This window comes from Camponotus floridanus, unplaced genomic scaffold (genome assembly GCF_003227725.1).
Source record: "Camponotus floridanus strain SB8 unplaced genomic scaffold, Cflo_v7.5 scaffold182, whole genome shotgun sequence".
Classification (NCBI taxonomy): domain Eukaryota; kingdom Metazoa; phylum Arthropoda; class Insecta; order Hymenoptera; family Formicidae; genus Camponotus; species Camponotus floridanus.
Genome location: NW_020229306.1, coordinates 68701 through 83381, shown reverse-complemented (window position 1 = coordinate 83381; position 14681 = coordinate 68701). Strand labels below are relative to the sequence as shown.

Sequence of the window (14681 nt, the reverse complement as noted above, 5' to 3'; positions counted from 1 at the left end):
CCTTGGATTTCTCTAGGGAAATTGCTCTTAAGACCTGGCATACTAGAAAGTCTGATGATAGGGATAAAGTTGACTTTCCAGAGCAGAAAGTGGTAACTACTGACTTATGTACTAAGATGGTACTGTAAGCAAATTTCTTTGTGATAAAAAAATTTGCTAAAAATCTGCCCAAGTCTCTACCTTGTGGATTTCCAGGGTCAATGCCGTTGCATTGCAACCACTGTCTCTGCACCAGTCAATCCATCTCTGGATGGGAGCTTTATATGTCCCCAGCGTAGATAGGCGCCAGCTCTTGGTAACTAGCATCTTCTCTTCAGAAGACCAATTCTGGACTAGGTGTTTCCACATTCAATCTTCCATACTTGGAGACCAAGATCCACCTCTGGGGGAGGCTGCGTTGTAACATCTATCAGAATAATATAATCATAGAAATAATCAAAATAAATATAATCATAGAAGAAATTAATAAAACTACCCTAATAAATAAACATATAACCCAATCTAATAACACCATTATCTCTATATTTAATGAATTTAAATTAAAAAATAACCACTCATACATAACTCTCAGCTCTAAATAATATAAATACAACCCCTCCAAATAAAAAAAAATTCTTAATATTAACATAAAACAACTATACACGTATAAATTAATTATAACTTAAGATAAATAAATTTATATCACTAATCCCACAAATTAATATTTTAAATTTTAAACTACTTAAATTAAATAACCCTCTTATCATTAACCCATAATTTTAAATTTAATTTGCGGGTGCTTAATTTATTCGCGCCCCAGGCATCTAAACATAATTAACATAAAACATAATTAAATTAAATAATAATAAAATCAAAGGAATAAAATGAAAGATCAAAACTATAAAGTCTTTTAAATAAATTACAAATAATTTCTTATTCTCTACATAAACCATCCCATGTTGAATGTACGAATATAAATATAATGAATAAGCCCTATTAAAAAAACAAATAATCATCAAATAAATTATTAACCTAACATCTCACGCCACAATAACACTAACTATATAAACCTCTCTAATAAAATTTAAAGACAAAGGAAAAGAAAAATTTATAGCACAATAAATTATTCACCATAATCTCAAAGAAGGGTAAATATTTAACATTCCTTTATTAAAAAACATTAATCGCCTCAATGACCGCTCATAATATAAATTTACTATAAAAAATAAGCCAGAAGAACATAAGCCATGAGAAATTATTAAAATATATGATCTAACAAATCCTAATTTTATCAAAGTAAATAAACAACATAATATTACATTTATATGGACAACTGAAGAATAAGCTACCAACCTTTTTATATCAATCTGAACTAACCTCACTAATCTAACATAAATTCTTCCAAGAATCCCCACACTTATAAAAATATACCTATACTTAAAGGATCATAAATAAAAAATCTCAATAAATCGCAATAACCCATACCTTCTTAATTTTAACAAAACTGCAGCTAAAATTATTGATCCGTATACTGGAGCTTCAACATGAGCCTTAGGCAACCATAAATGAAATATAAACACCGGTATCTTAATTAAAAATGGCTCCTCCTCTTCAAGTCTGACATCCAGAACGTCCTCTCCCACCTGGGTGCCACGATCAATACCTGTCCTTTGCATTTGTTTAAGTGGACTAGGACTCTGGATATCAGGCTGGGTGGTGGGAACATCCATCCCAGTTTGTATTCCCATGGACGACTGAATGCGTCTATAAAGTAAGCGCATCGATCTCTCGAGTCTCTGGATATATAGCTCGACTACTGCTGATTCTGTTGATGCGAAAAGGTCGAAAAGTTTGGCACGCCCCACCTTTTGAAGATTTGGTTTGTTGCTTTTGGGAGGAGATGCCACTCCGGCAGAGCCTTCTTCCTGGAAAGACGATCTGCAATCCCGTTGTATCTTCTCGGGAGGTAGGCCGCTGATAGCTCTATTTGGAGACTGTCTACTAGTCTCAATAATTGGAACATGAGATTGAGAAAATCTAGACACTTCGTGCTCTCTTCCTTTTGGATATAGACCATTAGTGTACGATTGTCTGTTTGTAAGAGAATTTAGGCTTTCCGGAGGGTCTGTGTCTCTTGTTTTATCGACACATAAACTGCGTACATTTCCTTGCCATGATTCGAGTGCCACTTTTTCTGCTCTGTCGACCAGTTTCCTGAGAAAAAAGTGCCATTCAATTGGGCTCCCCATCCTGTATCTGCCGCGTCTGTAGTTAGAAAATGCGTGATCTCTCTCTTGTGGAGGTCGGAGATGGAGGTTGTGGCTTTGCACCAAGACTGCTGCAGCTGTGTGTCTACTGCTCTGGGAATCGACCGACTCTCCCTCAATCTCCTCTGTCTGAAGGTCGTGCAGAATCTTTGAAGATAGTGACAGTGAAGCCGACCTCTGTGGACGACGAAATTGGCGAAGTTGAGGAGACCCAAGAGGCATTGAACCTGTTTTAATGTAGCCGTGCTTCTGGAGCGAATGTGACGAGCTTCGTGATTTTTTGTACTTTTTTATCCAGAAGTATGATCCGGTTCCTGCCAGTATTCCAGATCACTCCCAAAAATTCTATTTCCTGGCTTGGAGTCATAACACATTTGGTGTGGTTGACGTGCCAGCCTAGAGATTCCAGCAGGCTTACTGTTTTCTTCGTTTGGGAGTCCAATCTGTCTCTGTTTTGAGAGGCCAGGAGGAAGTCGTCCAGATAAACGACTACCCTCATACCTCGCGAGCGAAGGGTCTGTGCGACCCAGTTCGTTATAACCGCAAAGGTACGAGGGACAGATGAGAGGTTAAAGGGCAAGCTCGTCATCTGAAGAAGCTCTCTGTCGTATACGAGACGGAGGAGCTGCTGATGATTCTCGGCAATCGGTACGTGGAAGTATGGCTGTGCTATGTCGATCCTGGTCATATAAAGTCGTTGACCTGCAAAAAATCTGGAATTTTGTAATGTGAAATCAAATGAAATTTCCTTATTCTGGCATGGGCATTGAGACCTCTCAGATCGAAAATGGGCCGCACATCCCCGCTGCTTTTCTTTATTAAGAATATCCTTGATACAAAACTTGAACCCTCTCTTTCTGGACGTTTCAGTATCCCCTGCTGTTTTAGGAGAGCTATTTGTTCTGACATCTCCGGTGATAGTCTTGTGATAAATCGAGAATGCCTCCAATTGCTGACCATGCGAGGCTTTGAGATTAATGAGATTCTGGTTCCTGTAATGAATCTTAGAACATGTAAAGGCGCTCCTAATTCCTTCCATCTTTCTTAGAAGGTTAGCAGCTGACCTCCTGAAAAGTCTCGAACTGCTACATAGTCGTACATCGTACGTCAAATTTTGTTCTATATATATTGTTTGATGATGTGAACGTTTCTTAATCGTATTTTCACGATTTTAGAATTATATATCACAATATTTCCACTTCTACAGCTCGTAGAGTAAAAATAAAAACACTTTTACTATATAATTCGAACATAAGCTATCGATTAAGCCTAATAAGAGCTCGATCCATTCAGCGGTTATCCTAATATAATAATATGAAATAATCTGTACTGGTCTCAATTTCCCGTCTCGCGTAAAGAGACACGGCGCGCATCGCTAGAGAGATGAACTCGACGCAAGACAAGACGCAGAGACACTACCGTGTCTCTTAACTCTTTGGAATAATGAAGAACTTTAATACAACATAGAACACACACACATACACACACACACAAACAAACAAACACGAATTATAACAGCAATCGAACTTGCAAACGATTCATAAACGTAACCGCGTTCAGATAGCTTGAAAGCTATCTTTCGATTCCAACTGACGTCTCCAAAAATCGTTAATATATAACACATAATGCATAGGCTGCGGTTGAAGAGACGCTAAAGATGCTTTGGAGCGTTTGATTGACCAATCAGGATAAAAGGAGTAAAGATTTCTTTAACCTGATTAGTCAATCAAAGTATCTTCAGTGTCTCCTTGATCGCAGTCATAATATATAATATAATACATAATAACTAATGAATGTGCCGAATGATAGCGTCATGCGCATTGCAATATATCGATAATTGTTCCGTGGACATAACGATATATTTGCAATAATAACGACAACAAACGTATACTAGCCACTTATGCGTTTGCGTCGTAACAATAATAAAAAAAATAATATAAATAAATGGTAATTTTCCTTACCACCCATGGGGTATCACCAAAGGCGCGTTGGGTTTTTCACTTTTAGAATGTGGATCTTCGCCCGGAGCCTTATTATACTACTTTAAATAATATTATATTGTACATTCACATATAATTATCTATATTATATTTATGCAAAAGTTATGTTTTTTAGAAAGGTATTTTTTACACATTAATATTTTGTAAGTTTAGTGTCAATTAGCGACAAGATATTTTTTACATATTTATGAAGTATTTGTTCTCTTTTATTATGCGTTGTAAATGATTAACCGATATTTTCATCTGCTGCATATAAATACTTCTACTTTTTTCTTTTTAAGATAAACTTAAAATATAATTTGTCAGATAACTTTCAAGACAAATTTTGTTTGGCTATTGTCATGCTTATAGCTGTTTTGCCTCTAGTTTTTAGTTATTTTACTGATTTTATTACACAAGCATTAACAGTGGTCGAAGAAAGTTTGTTGCGTTTTTAAATTTTAAATCAGTTAAAATTGAAAACATTTTCAGTAAGTATATAAGGCGAGTTCTAATCCAGGTCCTCTCAGAGGAGTGAGGCGCGAAGGGATTTCGGAGACGCGGGGCAAGGACGTCACGCGGAACAAAAGGGATTTCAGTGGCAGAAAGGCTGCGAGACGAGAGACGCTTGTTTCGGCGCACGTGTTGGATATTTTATCGCAAGTATAAACAATATTATATTACATATGCTGATATCCGGTTGATAATCAATATAAACAGCGAGTTTCTTTTGAAGAGGTTGGAATCTTGGAGCTGACTAACGCGTCGGGATATGTTTTCGCAAACAAAATAGCTCTGTGCTCTCGCGATACACCCCTCTTCCTCAATATAACAGGTATGAGAAGGATGACGCAAAGAAAAGTGAGTGATAGCGCAAGATAACGCGTGCGAAAGAGAACGATAGCGAAACTTATAATTAGCGCACGCGCGCGCGAGAGAGAGAGAGAGAGAGAGAGAGCGCGCAAAGGATAGAAAGGATGGAATATGTGCGAAGAAATTAAGTCATGATTTAGATTTAAAACTCTTTATTCTTGTTTTACATATTTTTCTTATGTACTATGGACTAAAAGCTAAAAAACTGCCAGCTCGCAATCGACGAGCTGATGCTTGTTGAAAGCGTCACTCGCGCGTATTACATTTGATACTTCTTTCGGATTTATTACAGTGGACGCGATATTGAACAATTGCGTAAACTTGACATCAACTGTTTCGGTAATTTTATCCAATCGGTCAAAAGTTACATCTATGCATTGGTCGAGATCAAACATACGACAATGAAATGTCGATTCGATCATCATCATGCATATGTTTGAAGATTCAAGACTTATGAGCAGAGTTCGGATTTTGATGTCGTTCTCCCATTCCAAGTGCATACTAGCGAACGAGCGCACGTACACTATCAATTTCAAAAATATTCTCATATGTTTAGATTTTGACAATCTTCCTAAAGACAGCAGATTTTTGTTTTAAAAATTCTTTAGATAGAGCGGCTTCGAGCATAAAGTCATATCAATAGATACGGGGCGGTTAAAATTTCTTATAACAACTTTTCGTCTCATAATTCACGAATTTATTTAGAGTTTCGTTACGCTATCTCGACTGGCCATTCTCAGTATTAGATTTGTTTGATTCAAATGTCGATTATATGTGCGGATTGCATTGCGTTCTTTATACGCTATCATTATTAAGAAGGATCACATTGCGTTTCAAATGCAAGCCGATCTTTGGTTGCTTTGTTTCACGATATCGTTTCGAAGAAAGAAAAGAATCGTAGAGTCCACCGGACGTAACATTATTATATCCTGCTTATCTACAAAAATTGTACGTATTTTGTTTTTTCTTTTGGGATTGCGATTTTTACATAAGAATTTCAGTACTTTCATCGAGTCTTCTACTAATTCATTCGATGAAGTATTCTCTAAATCGTCATCAGATAGAATTGATTGACATTGTCACGTCCAAGCCCGAAGAAGGATGGATCGAAAGAAGGGCGTAACACAGATATTTTCTCGAAATCGCAGTAGGAGGTAAGCGACTCGGATCGAACGAACTTTAAGGCTCATAAACAAATAAACGACTCTCTTCGAATCGCTATTACTGTTTCGAACGTTCGTTCAATAGTCTCCTTTCTTGGTAAGGGAATTTAATCCCTTTTATACGGGGCGGAACCAAATGCATCCTTAACAACTAGGAATGAAAGCAGGTAATTAATTAATAAAGAAAATTAATCATAAAAATTTAAATTTATTCATAAAAGCAATTGATTTTTATGAATAAATTTAAACATAAAAGTAATGGTATAATTATATTTTTATAATTAATAGCGTTATATCAAATATAATGAGAGTAAGAGTGTGAATGTGGATGTATACGTATTTTCTCGCGGGTGTTACATAAATACCGAGGATAATGCTATTTTTATCTTTATGCTCGACTGGAGCTTATAATGATTTTTTTCTCTTTTAAATAATAAATCATAATTAATTGTAGATATATGTAGAAGATGATGGGGAAGGAGGATTCCATTAAAAGTTAATATCAGATTTTAAAATATAAAAATTATAAGTAAAGAAGAGGAAAATGAAATAATTTAGTGATCAGATTAACTTACAGATTTGCAATAAAAGACGTTAATGATGATTGAGTTGGAACTCTCAGTGGATTCCTGGTCTTTGGTATCGAGGATGATAAGATACTTGCAGCGCTTGTTCGATGACCGAAAGTGAGTCTCCGCATCACGCAAACTGAGGATGGTTAAGACCTGTTAAAGACTAATGACTGAATTGACCAATTGAACTAACTGATCTGAAGCAACCGATGCTCCTTGCGAGCTTCTGTTTTTATACCCGATTCGGTTTATTTTTCCAGTACGTATCTTATCTTTCGATTAAATTTTAGATTCACAAAATTTGTTTAGGTGTCTGTTTCTTATTAAGGTTTCGAATTTTTATAAGATTTATCTAGCTATTATTGATTAAATTTGTCGGTGTAGGGCGGCTAAATTCATCATCGATTTCTTATTTTCCTCCCTAATAAGTTTCGGAATGTTACTATTTGTATTTACAAAGAGAGATCTATGTTGTTTTATCATCGATATATTTCTCTATTTCCCTGCCTATATTTTTATCTTCAGATAATTATTTATTAAAGGGTGTTGCTTCATTGTTAGCATTTCCTGTGTGTTTTTTCGTTACTTATAGATATTAAATGACAAATATAGATTATTATAAGGCACGAGAGGCTCCATTTGATCAATGATTTTGCTTATCGCTAATTGAGCGATCGTTATCACAACTTCGTGAAAGAAAGGAATCGTGGAATCGGTTGGACGTAATAACATTTCATTTTCTTCTTCGTTCGTACTAATATGTTTGCATCTTTGGTGCGAACTTTCCTTAGATGTTGATCTTTCTTTTCAATCTCCAATGTATGAATAAGTGTTTTAAAAGATGCTAAAATATATAAACAAAAACAGTTTATTAATATAAGTGATATTGTGTATAATAATATAACAGAATAGAAATCTCTAAAATAATAAAACAAAAAAGACATCAAAAAATAGAATACTCATTCTAATCTTGCATATTCGACATACAGTTATATCATCAGTAAAATTACAAAAATTATTTTGCAATATTTTTTTAAACAATTAGTTTTTGCATTTACTCTGAGTTTTCCAATTTCCTTTCTTATAATCTTTTATAGAACTTTCATTGTCTATTGTGCATCTTTTTCTTCTTTAACAGTCTCTCCTCATCCACTCCTGAACATAAACCTCCCCTTGAATTCTTCATTTGTTTTATCCTGTGCTTCATATTCCAGTTTTTACTTACTCTTTCCTTAATATCATTTAACTGCGTTTCTGAAGTCTTTCTACAATTCTCTTGTGTGTGCTGGATCTCCATTGCATAGTATTTTCTGTTCATCTTTTATTCTCCTGAGGAACGACATGTTCCATCTAATTCCATTTCAGGCTTGCATTTCTATGGATGATGTCCACTTTTATTCTTTTTCACATTTCTTCATTTCTTATATATAGTTTCTTATATATAGTCTCTCAAATTTACTCCCAACATGATTCTTTCAATATTCCTTTGTGTTGTTCTTAATCTATTTACTAACTGAATTGTTAGTGTCGTAGTTTCCATTCCATAAGTTATAACAGGCAAAATATACACCTATTGAACACTTTTCGTTTCAAGTTAATATATTCGGATTTTTCAGAATTATGCCAAGTTTTCCAGTTACAGCCCAGGTCATACGAATTGTTCTCGTAATTTCTGTTGTTTAGTTCTCCTAATCAATTTGTCATGTCTCAAATATAATATATATACTCTTCGATTTATTGTGTCCCAAATATAATATATATACTCTTCGATTTATTTTATCTCCCTTTTCCTTATTGTGCCTTCTGTGTCTGTCATCACCTTAGTTTTAAGTTCATTTTTAACACAATTTTTTCTGATTCTACTTTGACTTTTAACATTTCCTGAAATCCTTCTGCTGTTACTTATGATAACCAGAGTCCGGATCTTGGTACCGTTTCTCTACTCCAAATGCCAGCGACCGAGTGCCGCGAAAAGCAGTACCGGTCTATGCCGGTCTAGTGAAGGTAGCAAAGAGGGCACCGTCGCGTAGGAAAAAAAAATTTATACATATTAACATAGGATATATGTTTATTTACAATATTATACATAATGTGCAAAATAATATGATAAAAAATGTTCACGAATGAGAGTCGATTTGTTGTGACAGCGCAACTATATGAAAAGCTAAATCTTATGAGATATAACGGCACGACGTTGAGCTTCCGATTGAAGAGACTTCACTCGACACGTATTTTTTTTGTGTTCTGTTTTATTGCACGATACCACAAATATAATTTACAGGAAATTAATGAAATAAAGATATATGTACAAAGCCTAAAAACTAAATTGCTTTCAGACAATCGAGCAATTAAAGTGCAGCAATTTCCTAAGCGAGGCGGTTTGATAAAGCGGTTGAGCAAAAACGGTTTAACTGTGAACAGCGAAAAGTGAGAAACTTGAAAAGTGCACGACTTGCCTGGGTCCACGCGCGGTGCCCATTATATAGCGAGCGGAATTTTGGGCCCGTTGCGACGTTGACCAATTAATTTAATGTTTTTAGCGGTGACCTCAGCGTGTCGCGTATAATTGGTTGTTGATGAGGTCTGACGTCGAGAATTGTTTATTTGTCATGCGTGCAATCTTTTTAGATCAGCTGATTGGCGATCACGCATGGGCACGCATGCCCGTAAGCTGCGTAGATTTCGAGTAGCAAAAAAAACAGAGATAACTTAAACGGTCGAGTTTTTTTTGGTAAATAGATGATTCGAGAAGTTTCTCGGATTTATTAAACTGAAAATTGCGGATTTTATCTATGCAAATTTTTAATTCACATTCATCAATAATGAGTATGAATTTTGAACAAAAAATTATATATATTGTTACGTTCAGATCCTTGAAAGGTCGAACCATCTGGAATGACGCAACCTACTTACCCGGTGACACACTTTCGGGTGTGTGTACGCGTCCAGCGCACTGTCAGGGGCCTGACACAAGTCAGTGACCACAATGGTCCCTTTAACTCTGAGTGTCTTAGGCCGTTACGCTCGTTTGTCCCTTTTTGGTAAGAGAATCGAATCTCTTTTACTCAGAATGGGTCCTTGTGCGATTTCGGGGATCCATAGAAGTGAGCGGGGAAAATGGAAATAAATTTTTCCTTTAAACTATAAATCAAGGTTTATTCAATGATTATGAAATATTTTTACAAAAGAATGTTTGTGTGTAATTCCGCGGATGTTATAAAAGTGCGGAGGTCATCAACCAGGATAAATAATAGGAGTTCTAAGCTTACTAAATCCTGGATAGACTTTACAATTCCTTGGTAAATTTTTAGATTTTCCTATTTAAATCTGTGAGAAAAAGATCTAGAAGAAGAGATTAAGGAGGGGATAAAAGGTCAAGGGTCATCGAACTGGACGGAGGGAATTTTCTCAGCACGGCTTGGAGGGGAACGCCTAACGATAGGTGTGACCCAGGGAGATACCAGGGAATTATTGCGTCGGCAGGGGCAGTAGCTAAATAATGAAGGAACTCTTCGTGGTCCACAATACCAGGGCCCACGCAAAAGGAATGGGGAAATCGAGGAGGGGAAACTGGGATATAAAATAGGCTAGAAAGTCAGAACTGGAAGGTTCAGGTGTCGCGTTGGGAGGGTGGATGTTCCGAAGGAGATTCTGTGTGGAAGTCAGAGTCATGAGAGGTCTCGTTAAGGTCGGAGAGATCTCTTGTGAAATCCTCCGGATCCTCGGGCAACTCTGAAGACTTTGAAGGGGTGGAAGGGGATGGAGGATTGAAGTCGAGGATAATTACAGGTATGGAAGACGGAAAGAGAGATTCTAATAGGGGAGAAGGAGAAGGAGAGAGTTCGAAAGGGAAAGTGGATGGAGTAGGAGGGAGAGGAGAAGATTCAGATAAAATCGGGGTAGGAGATCTGGAGGGTGACGCGGACAATAGTACTGAGCCCGGGACAGGTGTACTGGAGAAGGACGAGGAAGGTACTGGGGAGTAACTTGGTGCAGGGATTGAAGGCGGTTTGTAGGGTAAGCGTGTGTTAGTATCCTTTGGCTTGTTAATGCTTATATTAGTTAAATGATTAACTGGACTGCCGGTAATTGACTCTGATATAAATTGAGCCAGCCTTTCTCTTAACCGCCTGTTCTACCGATTCCGCCAACGCTTTATGTTCGACCGGGAATTGTGAGGCGACACTAATAGAATTAAACGCGATTTAGTCACGGAAATTATTAAAGAAAACGGATGATTGATCAGATATTTTAGGTCTCTATTGAGAAACGATCTTTAAGATTTATTAATTGTTCGATCCTTTTTATTTGCAATATATCCGGCCATGTTTTTTGAAGAAGTAAGTATATATATATATATATATATATATATATATATATTGCGACATTTATTCAATTGAAATTATACCAACTATTCGCAACACTCCTCGAGATGTTCGAGAGGAGAGGGGGGGGGGCGAAAACGTCGTCAAAAAAGTAGCGAAAATAATATATTCGCGCTCGGCGGAACAGGAATGGAGGACGTTCGCGCGCGAGCCACGAGCGGAGGCCGTCTCGATATATCGATCAATTGGGCACCAGATGCGGTCTTTCACGCATCAATTTTCGCGAAACGCCGAAGAACGCGAAAAACGATAGCCTGCTTCGCCACGGGCCGACTAGCTCGCCTAACGGTAGAGGGGAGGAGTTTTGGAGAAAGTCAATTGATTATGCGAGACTTCACTAATTCGACATTCGACAGACAAAAACGGAGATCGACAATTACGAGGGACTAACACTCAAATAAATTACGCGGGCTTAATAAAGAAATATAACAAGTTTATTAATAGGAAAATAATATAAAAATAAGATTAAATAATGAATCAGCCGAAGAACGAATGTTCACCATAAATTCAAAAAGATGAGGAAACGAAATATACAATCAAATCAATAATGGCACGAATAATAAGAATTCAATCAAATTGAATGTTCGCTCGAAACCGACAACCGAAAAGAGAGCGCTAAGGCATTCCTGTTATTTGTTCGAGCCCGTTTTTATGGCCGGAGTTCGCCAAAACCAATAATATTTCTCGAAATGTCTCGGAATTTCGGCAGCTAAATAGATGTTTTATCGCTACGGACTTTTCCTCGCAATTTCTCAGTTCACGATTCTAATCGACAGCATAAGAATTCGACAGCGTGACTAACCATGTAGCGAAAATAATTATTGTTTTTGCGAAGACAGATCTCGTATGCGATAGGCGGGCGATATGTTCGATATGCGATAGCCGGCGGCGGCCGGAGATTTTTCTCTCCCGGCATTTCGCCTCTTTCTTCAGCGCAAGCAGTTCAGGTCTCAACCACTGTCGGACTTTTGCGATTATCTCGCACCGCGACACATTCGACAAACGAAAATTATCACTAATTACGCACTACTCACGGATATACTGAGCGCGACAAAGACGCAAATACTCTCGCTCTTATAATACTAAACGCTCACACGTACAATGGATAACAGATTATGTTCACATAATTAAACATGCCAATCGCCCGGAGGTTTGCGGGAATGTTTTATGCGACAGCGATGCGACAACACGTACACGCTTTTCGCGATTTTCAGCGCACGCGGTCGATATTCGATGGTCGATAGCTACGCGTTTTTCACACCCCGAAACCCGGAGAGAGACGAACGTTGCCTTATCAATTAATGCTTACGTTACGATTGTCCGCTATTCCTCGGTCGCTTGTCTCCGATCGCCCGAAAATCCACGAAATATCGACGGCTCGACACAGGGCCCGAGCGGTCGCGAAACACGAAAATGGCGACGGCGACAGAACGGCCGGCCGGCGGACCGAATCGCGTACGTGGCTTACAGAAAAGGATGGACAACCTCACCGATATGAGTCCTCGCGCTGGAGATGGTCCTCGGCCTCGTCTTCTACTCGTTATCCGACGGCGACAAAAACTCGCACACAAAACGACAACCAACTTTTATTGCGACTACCTTAGTCGAGCGCCCGCACCAGAGTGGTTCCCTGGATCTCCCGATCCAGGGTCGATAGCTGCGTCAATGACCGCGCGCAGGGGTGCGCAGTTACGCGGCCAATCAAATCGCGGCACGCGAGAGATACTGGCGCCTCGCGATATGCGAGGTATTCTGGCGCCCTGCGCGAAACGGTCCCAAATTCAAATGCTGCTGTCGCGGGCCTCTGTCTAATGGCCTGGTAAAGGCTGTCGTTTTTTTTCTTTCAGGAGGGTAGCGCTGATCGAGACTTTGTCCTACTTTCTAGGTTGAGGGGCGATGTTACTCCCTTAGCAGCCTGCGGCTCGATTCTTCGGGCGCTATTTACTTCAACGTTCGCCGGCGGGGAGCGCCGTGTCGCAGGTCGCTATTAAAAGTCCCTCGATGTGCCCTCCAGATCTTCTCCGGCGAGTTGCCTGACATTGGTTCAATACAAAAAGATACAAATAAAATTAATAAACGCGTAGTATAAAATAATATCGTTCGTCTCTCCGGGGAGTTCGATATCGCTCTCGCTGGCTTTTGGCGCGGCCGCTCTGCCCGCGCCCCGTCAAAATTACCGGGGCGGATGGACGCACAACGTCACAATATATATATATATATATATAGGATAGGTTGTCTTTAAGAATCTTGGAGGAGTGGGAGAATGTTCGTGAATTTCAATGCTGAAATCCAGAACGAATGGATAAAAATCTTGGGAGATTTATTCGCGAATTCCAATGCTGAAATCCAAAACGAATAAATAAAAATCTTGGGAAATTTATTCGCGAATTCCAATGCTGAAATCCAGAACGAATAAATAAAGGAAATATTCGTGAATTCCAATGCTGAAATCCAGAACGAATGGATAAAAATCTTGGAAGATTTATTCGCGAATTCCAATGCTGAAATCCAGAACGAATAAATAAAGGAAATATTCGTGAATTCCAAATCTGAAATCCAGAACGAATGGATAAAAATCTTGGGAGATTTATTCGCGAATTCCAATGCTGAAATCCAGAACGAATAAATAAAGGAAATATTCGTGAATTCCAATGCTGAAATCCAGAACGAATGGATAAAAATCTTGGGAGATTTATTCGCGAATTCCAATGCTGAAATTCAGAACGAATAAATAGGAGTTATACGGAGAGGGGAATCGAATTGTTGAGAATAAGTTATTGCTAATGATTCCTACAGAATTCTAAATAATCTAGAATATTGTTAATTAGTCTCTTTAATTACCTAAAGATCGTTTCGGAATCGCTAATTGAATGGGAAAGAGGAATAAAGACTGAGACAATTTAAACTTACTACTTATTGAGGGCGTTGAAATGACTTTGAAATAATTTTAATTCAGGCCGGAGCGTGAGTTGCGAAGCAAAGCAAGTGGTTGATCGTGAAATCTGCGATGTCTGGAAGAGCCCAGGGTTCACACTCACTTCAAACTATTTTAATTTTAGCAATATTGCATATCGAACCGGCCGGATAAAAATTCAAATAGCGAACTGTGCGGAAGAGTACAGGCGGAAAAATCCTGATAACTAACTGTGTGTCCGCGCTTTCGGCTCGTGAGTTTTAAAGTTTTTGCTCCTCCTCTCTTCTGGATGGTGGGAATGTTTTTTAATCGAATCAAATAATTTCTATTACTCGAGGGTCGGCCATGATGGGTGGGCCGAGTGAAAGATGAATAGAGAAGTGGCGGAATCAAAAGTAGTTTTGAGGTGATTAGAGGAGAAGGAAAGGGTCGAGGATAGAGGAGGAGGAGGGTGGAAGATGGAGGAAGAAGAGGAAATGGAGGCAACAGCAGAGGACAAGTGGAAGGAATGATTTTGAGAGTTAAAAAAGTGGGTTGAAAGTGCCGAGT

The 14681-nt window shown here is 38.3% G+C and overlaps 1 pseudogene; it reads right to left on the bottom strand.

Moving 5' to 3' along the window:
• Positions 1 to 313: 313 nt before the first annotated feature.
• Positions 314 to 6434, bottom strand: LOC112637607 (annotated as a pseudogene).
• Positions 6435 to 14681: the final 8247 nt, after the last annotated feature.